Consider the following 10,086-nt stretch of genomic DNA (forward strand, 5'->3'; position numbering starts at 1 on the left):
ATAATATTCACTATGTATGTTAACTTGGAAAAAAGGAAAATATCCAACTGGGGCATGGTTTTCAAACTTTTTTGTATCCATAAAACCTTTTTCAAAAACTATGCTTGGCTGGGTGTGGTGTCTCATGTTTGCAACCCCAGCACTTTGGGAGGCCAAGAGGGGGGATCACTTGAGGCCAGGAGTAGGAGACCAGCCTGGCCAACATGGTGAAACCCCATCTCTACTAAAAATACAAAAATTGGCCTGGCATGGTGGCACATGCCTGTAATCCCAGATACTCAGGAGGCTGAGGCAGGAGAATCACTTGAACCCAGGAGGCGGAGGTTGCAGTGAGCTGAGGCTGCTCACTGATGAACTGCCACTGCACTCCAGCCTGGGCAACAGAGTGAGACTCCGTCTCAAAAAAAAAAAAAGCTATGCTTTACACAGACATTCCCTAGAAATACAAATAAAAGCAATAAAAGCAGATCTGGTAATAATTCCCTAGAAATAATAATTCCCTAGAAATACAAATAAAAGCATCAGTTTTGCTGGTAAATGTTTAACAAGGAGCTCTCTAAGAGAAATGGATTTGGAGGTTTGCTGCTTTCTATGGTGTAAATGCTCCCACCATGACCATTACACAGTGCAGAGTCAGGAAAGGAAGCATACATTCTAGTATTGTAAGCGGCACACCTCCACGCAGACCAGCACCCTCAGAACTCTTTCCCCCTGCTATCTTAATGCCCCAAGGGGCATAATTTGGAAACTCATTGTAAGATAACTTTGTGCAGGGAATCTCTTTGATGGTTATCTCTCAAATTGATAAATTGCTGCTTATCGATAGTCAGAAATACTGTTTTCCTAGTCTTATGATTTTAAAGAAGATCTTATAAAATACATAGTAGGAATTTAGTACACCAATAGAAGATTTTTCATGCTCATTTAAATAACCTTTTTACCTTCATGCCATGACATTCCCAATATATACTTTAGACATATTTTTTCCTCAAATTTAATGTTGTATAGAATTCCAAAAAGGGCACATAAAATAATTCTTAGAAATTTGCTTTTAAAATTATATAGGGGCACACAGACATCTTAGTCCCTACCCTCTTCCTCTGTCTCCTTTTCCTTCTTTTTCTCTCATCTTTCTCCTTCCCTTTCCTTCACTGTCTCTCTCTGAAAGTTATAATAAATTTGGAGAAGTTCAGCCTTGTTGAACGAGGAAGCAGAGTGAGTTTTAAGCCTTTATCATTAAAGTGAGTTTTAAGCCTTAGAATTGAAAGATACGGGCCTTTTGACTTGGGAGAGTCTAGAGAGAAGGCCAGAAGCAAGTGACCCTCCTTCTACTGTTTGTGTCTGAGAAAGCCCAGGGAGTCGGAATGGTCTGCTATGGTCACATGACAGACAAATGCCCAGTCTGAGAATGCTGAGGAAAAGCATGACAGTCACATATGGGAATAATCCTCAAAAGGATAAAAGGAGGAACTGATGAGGAAACCCAGCTCTTGCCACTTCTTGGCAATAGCTATGTTTTTTTTCCCTCCTTTTATGTGTTTGCTTTGTTGTTAGCAAATAACCACTCTGTTGGGGTTTCTTTTTTCTTCTTTTCAGGACTCTCTGTAGCCAACTTCTTGGGTTTTGGGTTTTGTTTTTGTTTTTGTTCATAATATTATAGATTATGCTGTCAGGGAATTGGAAATAAACGTTTCCTCACACATGCTATGAATCCACGGTGAAATACTTGCAGGTCAGATTGAACTAACCAAGCTAACCAAAGGTGGGAAGCCCAAACTGCAGTTAAGAGCAGAGCCCTGGGCTGTCCTTCCTAGCCTGCAGCCCCAGGCTGCCCTCAGTTTACAGAGTTTGTCTGTTTTTATGAAAGCAAGGAGCCAAATGATCTATTCTCATTCCAGACAATATTTAGATACCACACCCTGGCCGGGCATGGTGGCTCGTGCCTGTAATCCCAGCACTTTGGGAGGCTGAGGGGGGTGGATCACCTGAGGTTAGGAGTTCAAGACCAGCCTGGCCAACATGAAGAAACCCCCCCCCCCCAAAAAAAAAAAATCAGCCAGATGTTGTGGTGGGCGCCTGTAATCCCAGCTACTCGGAAGGCTGAGGCAGGAGAATCGCTTGAACCCAGGAGGCAGAGGTTGCAGCGAGCCGAGATCACACCATTGCACTCCAACCTAGGCAACAAGAGCAAAACTCTGTCTTAAAAAAAAACAGTATCACACCCTGCCTTCACCAAGCAGGGACTTACCTGAGACTGTGCCCTCTGCTTTGGGGGCAGGTAGTGGCTCCAGGAAGAGAAGGCAGACAAGGGAGGAAGCGGAATATGTCTTCTGAATCAGGCTGGGTATATTAAGGACTTGGGGAGAGGGGCTTCTAAATGGCTAAAGACTTTCAACAGGAACCATAGGAGAGGTTCTAGAATGTGCTAATTTAGGAAAGGAGGGTTCCAACAAGGAGCAAGCATAGGAGAGGACAGAAAGCAATTCCAGTGACTAGAGCCCAGGATATGCCAGTGATGTGCCAGTCAGGTGGCTGGGGAAAGAGCAGTGTCAATACTGGAAAGGAAATCTGGTGCACTAGAGCACTCAGGCAAAAGCCCACTTAACCAGGAACAAAAGAGCCAAAAGAGCCAATTCATCCTAAACCTGGGAATAGAAGAATGCTGGAATAACCAGCAGAGGAGACTAAGGGAACAGGCTGGAAGAGCTAACATTCACACCATGTACCAGGTACGATTCTAAACACTTTCATGTGTTCGCTTGTTTAACCACCAGCAACAGCCCTGTGCCACGGAGGTTATTAGCATCCCCATTTTACAGAAGAAAAAACTGAGAAACCAAGCATACTGCTGGTAAATAACGTAGTCTGGGTGCAAAACCACGAAGCTCATGAGCTTAAGAAGCATCCTATCACATAACCCAAAGAAGCAGCATACAGACCAAAACTGGGAAGAACAAGTTGATGTTTTCTAGTGAGTAACATGAAATTGTATTCTTACAATTTACCTCATCCATCAGTAGATTGTGCTCTGAGATTCTTTCATATATAGCAAAGGCATTTGTTCACATGACAGATTCTGAGCATACTGTACAACAACCAACACATACATTGATTTGGCAAGTATTTACTGATCACCTCCCTCTTCCCGGCCTTAGGCTAGATGATAGGAATTCCTGGAATTTACAGTTAAGTGCAAGAACTTCATGGTCACAAATTATTACTGGAGAATGCAAAATAAATAAAAACCCTCAAGTTTTAGCCAAGTGTGGTGGTGCACACGTGCAGTCCCAGCTACTTGGGAGGCAGAGGCACAAGAATCACTTGAACCCAGGAGGTGAAGGTTGCAATAAGCCAAGACTGCACCACTGCACTGCAGCCTGGGTGACAAGAGTGAGACCCTGTCTCAAAACAAAACAAAACCTCAGGTTTAAAAAAAAATACATTAAAACTTTAATTTTAAACGCTATCTATTACTGATTACTCATCATGTACCAAAAACTTCACATGTAATTGCAATGTTGCTATAATAACCTTGCACCTATTTTAAGATGAAGAAAAGTAGGCACTGAAAAGTTAAATAAATTAGCTGTGACCAGAGTAACTAAGTGGCAGAGATTTAAATCTAGATCCCTCTGATAGGAAAGTTCATGCTCCCTTGTGGCTCTACACTGCAATACAGAAATCCTGTAAAAAGAATGAAAGTCAGTGATAGTAAACTAAAGCTCCATGGACTTTCTAAATCATAATCACAATTTTTCTTGTAGTTAGAATATGTGAATTTTTACAAAAAGTCCATATGTATATTGGGCAGGGAGTGGATTTGGGAGCAGGGCCACGTTGGATCAAAGGCCTGCTAGTTCTGAAGTGGTCTTTATAGAAAATATGTGGCCCAGTGCGGTGGCTCACGCCTGTAATCCCAGCACTTTGGGAGGCCAACGCAAGTGGATCACGAGGTCAAGAGATCAAGACCATCCTGGCCAACATGGTGAAACCCCGTCTTTACTAAAAATACAAAAATTAGCTGAGCGTGGTGGCTTGAGCCTGTAGTCCCAGCTACTCGGGAGGCTGAGGCAGGAGAATTGCTTGAACCCGGGAGGCAGAGGTTGCAGTGAGCCGAAATAGTGCCACTGCACTCCAGCCTGGCGACAGAGACGCCGTCTCAAAAAATATATATATATATACATATATATATTTTTAGTTTAATGATAAACAATATTTGGCCTAGAAGCATTGGCTGAACTTTGGGGACGACATTCCCAGCGCTCTTCAAATTGCGAAGCAGCGCTGAAACAGCATCGAGGAATGGCGCATCCACCAGGAGAGCAAGCTGCACTCCTACCTCTTGAGGCTCATTGCGGCAGAGCGTGAGAGGGAGCTCGAAGAATGCCAACAGAACCATGAGGGTGATGAGGACGACAGCCACGTCCGGGCCCAGCAGGTCTGCATTGAGACCAAGCACGTGAGGGTGCCCCCCGCCCACATGACAAATACATGGCGGACATGGATGAGCTCTTCTCTCAGGTGGACGAGAAGAGGAAGAAGTATGACATCCCCAAATACCTGTGCTGTAAGATCAGTTTTGAGCTGATGCAGGAGCTATGCATCACGCCCAGTGGCATCACCTATGACCGCAAGGACATCGAGGAGTACCTGCAGCGCGTGGATCATTTTGACCCCGTGACCCGGAGCCCCCTAACCCAGAAACAGTTCATCCCCAACCTGGCCATGAAGGAGGTCATTGACGCATTCATCTCTGAGAACAGCTGGGTGGAGGACTATTGAGGCTCCCAGCCCTGTCCAGCGTCCTGGTCCAGGAAGGCCCTGGGCAGAAGCCCTCAGCCCCTGTACACAGTTTGTGTCCCTGGTCACCCCGCCCGCTTCCCCCCAAGTTCTGCTGTTGGGCTCTGGACTGTTCCCCTCTCAGCATAGCTCTTGCTGGGCCGTGACCCTCCCCGTCCCTCCTTCTGGGCTGGAAAAGCAGGTGAGGGTGGGCTGGGCTGGGGCCACTGCCACCACTGTCTGTGTAATAAAGTCCGTGAGCATGAAAACATATGTATATATAAATATATATATATCTCCTTTAAATTGCTTCTTTTTTGAGGGTGTTTAAAGGTAAAGGCATTCTCAGGGAAGACTTAAGGTATGATGGAGACCTTTACCTAATTCCTCACCTAGTGTTGGGTGTGGGATGAAGTCCACTTAATAAAGCCCTTAACTTTCTTTGCATTTCTGTTAGAAAGCTCCCAGGTGGCAAACTGATCTCCATATTCTCTTCCCTTACAGGCTGGTGAAAAAGCCTGGGGCAGTTTGAGTCATGGATCTCCCATTTTGATTCCTGTTTTGGTGGAAATACAAAGTAACCTAAGGCAGGTAAAGGTAGCACTTTCTCCAGAACTATCCTCAAAATTGATGTTTTGTCTCATTACACACACACATACACACACACACACAACCACGATCCAGTAGATATGTGTAAACATGTCCCAAGAAGAATGAAAAGAATAATTACAGAACAATGTTAACTTTAAAAAATCACAAGATATATAAATTTAGAAAGGAGGCTTTATTTTTTGTAAAGAGTGACAGCCTGCAAAGTGGCCATCCTGCAGGCTGGGAAGCACAGCCTCCAGCAAAGAACAGAGACAAACATTCAGAGGAAGTGAGAGGTAAGACAGGAATTTAACTTTATTGAGTTGGCCAAACATGCATATTCAATAGGTTGTAAGATGAGCTATGAATATTCATGAAGATAGTACTGATGCATGCCTACTGAACAAATATGCATGTTACAGATGACCCATGTTCACCTTGGGGTGGAGACTTAACATTTAAATGTATTACAATTAGGACCTATGCATCAAAAGGTCTTGTCAGGACATAAAGACACTCAAGTTGTGCAGCCCTCTGTAAACTCACCCGAGCCAGTCCTCGATTGGTAGCCTTCCTAACAAGAGAAATTTACTGAGACCAGGGGCCTGTAATCCCGCCCAACACTCTGGGAGGCTGAGACAGGAAAATTGCTTGAACCCAGGAGTTCACAACCAGCCTGGACAACACAGTGAGACTGCTACAAAAAAATATAAAAGTTAGCCAGGTGTGGTGGGGTGCATCTGTAGCCCCAGCTACTCGGGAAGCTGAAGTGGAAGGATTGATTGAGCCCGAGATGTCCAGGGTGCAGTGAGCCATGATCGTGCCACCACACTCCAGCCTGTGTGACAGAGCAAGACCCTGTCACAAAAAAAAAAAAAAAAAGAGAGAGAGACAAAGAGAGAAAGAGAGAGAGGGAGAAAGTTACTGAAATCAGTCTGTTATCCAATCTCCAAGCAAAGCTATAGTTACAGCTGGTGGGACAGGGGCCGGGGGTGGGGGGCTCAGTTAGTCAGTGCCTGATGGTTGGCAAGCTGTAATTGCTTATCTCAAGGCCAGTGCTTGTTTAACTGCTAGAGAAAGAAAAACCTAGTTTATTCTTAAGTGCATGACTTAACTCTTGCCTCATCCTGTTTAGAATCAGTGTCTTGCTCTGTTGCCCAGGCTGGAGTGCAGTGGCACAATAATAGCTTACTGCAGCCTCAACCTCCCAGGCTCAAGTGACACTCCCACCTCAGCTCCCCAGTAACTGGGACTACAGGTGCGCACCATCACACTCCACTAATTTTTTTTACTTTGTGCAGAGACAGGGTCTCACTATGTTACCCAAGCAGGTCTTAAACTCCCGGGCTCAAGTGATCCACCCATCTATGCCTCTGAAAGGGCTGGGATTACAGGCATGAGCCACAGCACTCAACCCCTGGGAGCTTTTATTTATTTTTTATTTTTGAGATGGAGTCTCGTTCTGTCACCCAGGCTGGAGTGCAGTGGCATGATCTCGGCTCACCACAACCTCTGCCTCCCAGGTTCAAGTGATTCTCCTACCTCAACCTCCCAAGTAGCTGGGACTACAGGCACGCACCACCATGCCCAGCTAATTTTTGTACTTTTAGTACAGACAGGGTTTTGCTATGTTGGCCAGGCTGGTCTTGAACTCCTAACCTCGTGATCTGCCTGCCTCAGCCTCCCAAAGTGCTAGGATTACAGGGTGAGCCACTGTGCCCAGCTGGAGCTTTTAAAAGTCCTGATGCCGGCCAGGCGAGGTGGCTCACGCCTGTAATCCCAGCACTTTGTGAGGCCCAGGCGGGCAGATCATCTGAAGTCAGGAGTTTGAGACCAGCCTGGCCAATATGGTGAAACCCTGACTCTACTAAAAATACAAAAAAAAATTATCCATACATGGTGGCAGATGCCTGTAATCCCAGCTACTAGGGAGGCCGAGGCAGGAGAATTGCTTGAACCCAGGATGCAGAGGTTGCAGTGAGCTGAGATCACGCCATTGCACTTCAGCCTGGGCAACAAGAGTGAAACTCTATCTTAAAAAAAAAAAAAAAAGTCCCGATGCCTAGGTCCCACCCACAAAGATTCTGATTTAATCTGATTTAATTGGTCTGGGGTGTGGCCTGGACATCAGAACTTTTATTTTATTTTATTTTATTTTTGAGATAGAGTTTCACCCTTGTTGCCCAGGCTGGAGTGCAATGGCGCAATCTCGGCTCACCGCAATCTCCGCCTCCCAAGCAATTCTTCTGCCTCAGCCTCCCAAGTAGCTGGGATTACAGGCATGTACCACCAAGCCCAGCTAATTTTGTATTTTTAGTAGAGACGGGGTTTCTCCATGTGGAGGCTGGTCTCGAACTCCTGACCTCAGGTGATCCACCCGCTTCGGCCTCCCAAAGCTCTGGGATTACAGGCATGAGCCACCGCGCCCGGCCGACATCAGGACTTTTAAAAGCTCTCCAGTTGATTCTAATATGTAGTCAAGGTTGAAAATCATTAATCTTAGAAACATAAGATGTTGTTTGGTTTTCATCTAACTATTTAAAAATACTTGGTGAATTGCTTGTGTCTAGGCAGGCCAGCCCCAGAATTCCTGCCCATCCAGGGGTTGAAAGTCTGAACTATAGCCCACTGACTGCATTAGATGGGGTCTCTGTTGGCCATCTCTTTCAGACTAAGGCAACATGACATGCCCCTGGGCTGTGTACTTCTTCTGCCCTGCTGAGTCTAAGTGTCAGAACTGCTACTGCCAGGCTGAGGGAAGTCACAGTTTACAGAGACCAGAACGGCCCGCCCACAACCCACTCCATCTCTGCTGTCAGGTGCACACACCCTGCCTGGAAGGCTGAGAAGCAGTAACCTTTAACTCTGGAGGGCCAGCCTCCCAGCCAGAAAGTCAAACTTGATCTTAATGCTCTTACACTCTAGTGTGGAAAGAGAGGCTGCCTACCCTTACTTCTGAAAATAGAACTTTTCTATAATGGCTACAGTTCCAAAGTTCGGTCCTTTCAAATATATCATCACCTTATCCATATGCTTTTGTGTTACATTCTAAAAATGTTCTGCAAATTTTTTATCAGGGAAGGTTAACATCTTTTATTTTATTTTATTCAAAACATTTTCAAATGATTATACATTGTTCTAATGGTGAATGCAAAAACCTTGGGAAAATTTTCTTCTTTGAATAAAGTTCACTGTACTTATTTCCACTCTCCAGATACACTGTACCTGTGGCATTTCTCTGTGCACCAGTTTTATTACTGTTGTACTTAATTTGTGAGAAATGATTTGTTGTCTAGGAGACACCAATAAAAGCAGAAGAACTTAAGGCACGTATATTTCGAAACCGAAAAAAGTCAACAGGTTATATATATAGTGTCATAAATATTTATAACATTCATCAATTTCAAAGGCTTCTAGTTATTTGACTTATGCTGTTTGGTTAACACCTACATTACTATAAATGATCTCAGGATCATGAAAGGCCTTTAAAAAAGAGTGTTAGTATATTAATATGACCTGAGGCTTGAAAAAGCATTTCCATTTATGACTCAAAATAGAACATAAAAGAATGCTACAACACCAATGCTATATTGTACAATTCAGGAGAATAAAGTCAGTGAGATCCTAAGTTCCACAAAGGCAGGGACCAAATGTGTTTTACTCAATGTTGTATGTGCAGCACTTAGCACTACTGACACAAGGTGAGTAATCAGTTAGTAAGTGTTTAGTTAGGATACGTGGACGGGGATATGTTATGGAAAATCAATGGTTGAGCATTTCACAAATTCTAGTATGAATCCCTTTTTACAGTTTTGGCCAAATTTATTACTCTTGCTGTAAATAAGGTCTTTGCATAGAAAATCAAATATTTTAAAATCATGATGATTATTAAGACTGTGTAGTCATGTGTATATTGTCAGGACTCTTGGTTGCAAATGACAGAAACCCCACTCCGCTTATTTTAGGCAAATAAGGAAAATGTTTTTTGCTCACAAAACTAGATACATATAAAATTCCAGTTTCTGGCCAGGTGCAGTGACTCAGGCCCATAATCCTAGCACTTCGGGAGGCTAAGGTGGGCAGACTGCTTGAGTCCAGGAGTTCAAGACTAGCCTGGGCAACATGGCAAAACCCCATCTCTACAAAAAATACAAAAATTAGCTAGGTGTGGTGGCACACACCTATAGCTACTCTGGAGACTGAGGTGGGAAGATCACTTGAGCCGGGGAGGCAGAGATAGCAGCGAGCCCAGATTGTGCTACTGCACTCCAGCCTGGGTAATTGGGTGAGACCCTGTTTCCAAAAAAAACAATAAAATAAAATTCCAGTTTCCAAGCTGGCTTCAGCATAGCTCTTTCCAGATGCTCAAATGATGTCCTCAGAATACTCCCTCTCTCTCTCTCTATATCACTCGCTCTCTGTCTCTCTCTTGCTTCCCTTCCCACATGCTTTCCTTATTAGCTTTATTCTCAGGCAGGTTTTCTGCATATGATGAGAAATGTGGCCCCTGCAGTTCACAGAGCTCTTATAGGGTCCCTCTTTGAACATCTGTATCAGCTGCCGAAAACATGGTTGGCCCTGTCCATGGTCACAAGCTCATTCTTAGATCAATCTCTGTTTCCAAAAGAGTAGGGTACCATGACTGGCCAACCATAACCACTCAGAGCAAGGGAGAGACAGTTCTCAAAATATAGGCTATGGAACAAACAGCTTACA

The 10,086-nt window shown here is 44.3% G+C and overlaps 1 pseudogene; it reads left to right on the forward strand.

Moving 5' to 3' along the window:
- The first annotated feature begins 2,720 nt into the window (after positions 1 to 2,720).
- On the forward strand, positions 2,721 to 4,782 carry LOC100600740 (annotated as a pseudogene).
- Positions 4,783 to 10,086: the final 5,304 nt, after the last annotated feature.

The sequence above is a fragment of the Nomascus leucogenys genome, chromosome 22a (assembly GCF_006542625.1).
Source record: "Nomascus leucogenys isolate Asia chromosome 22a, Asia_NLE_v1, whole genome shotgun sequence".
Taxonomy (NCBI): Eukaryota; Metazoa; Chordata; class Mammalia; order Primates; family Hylobatidae; genus Nomascus; species Nomascus leucogenys.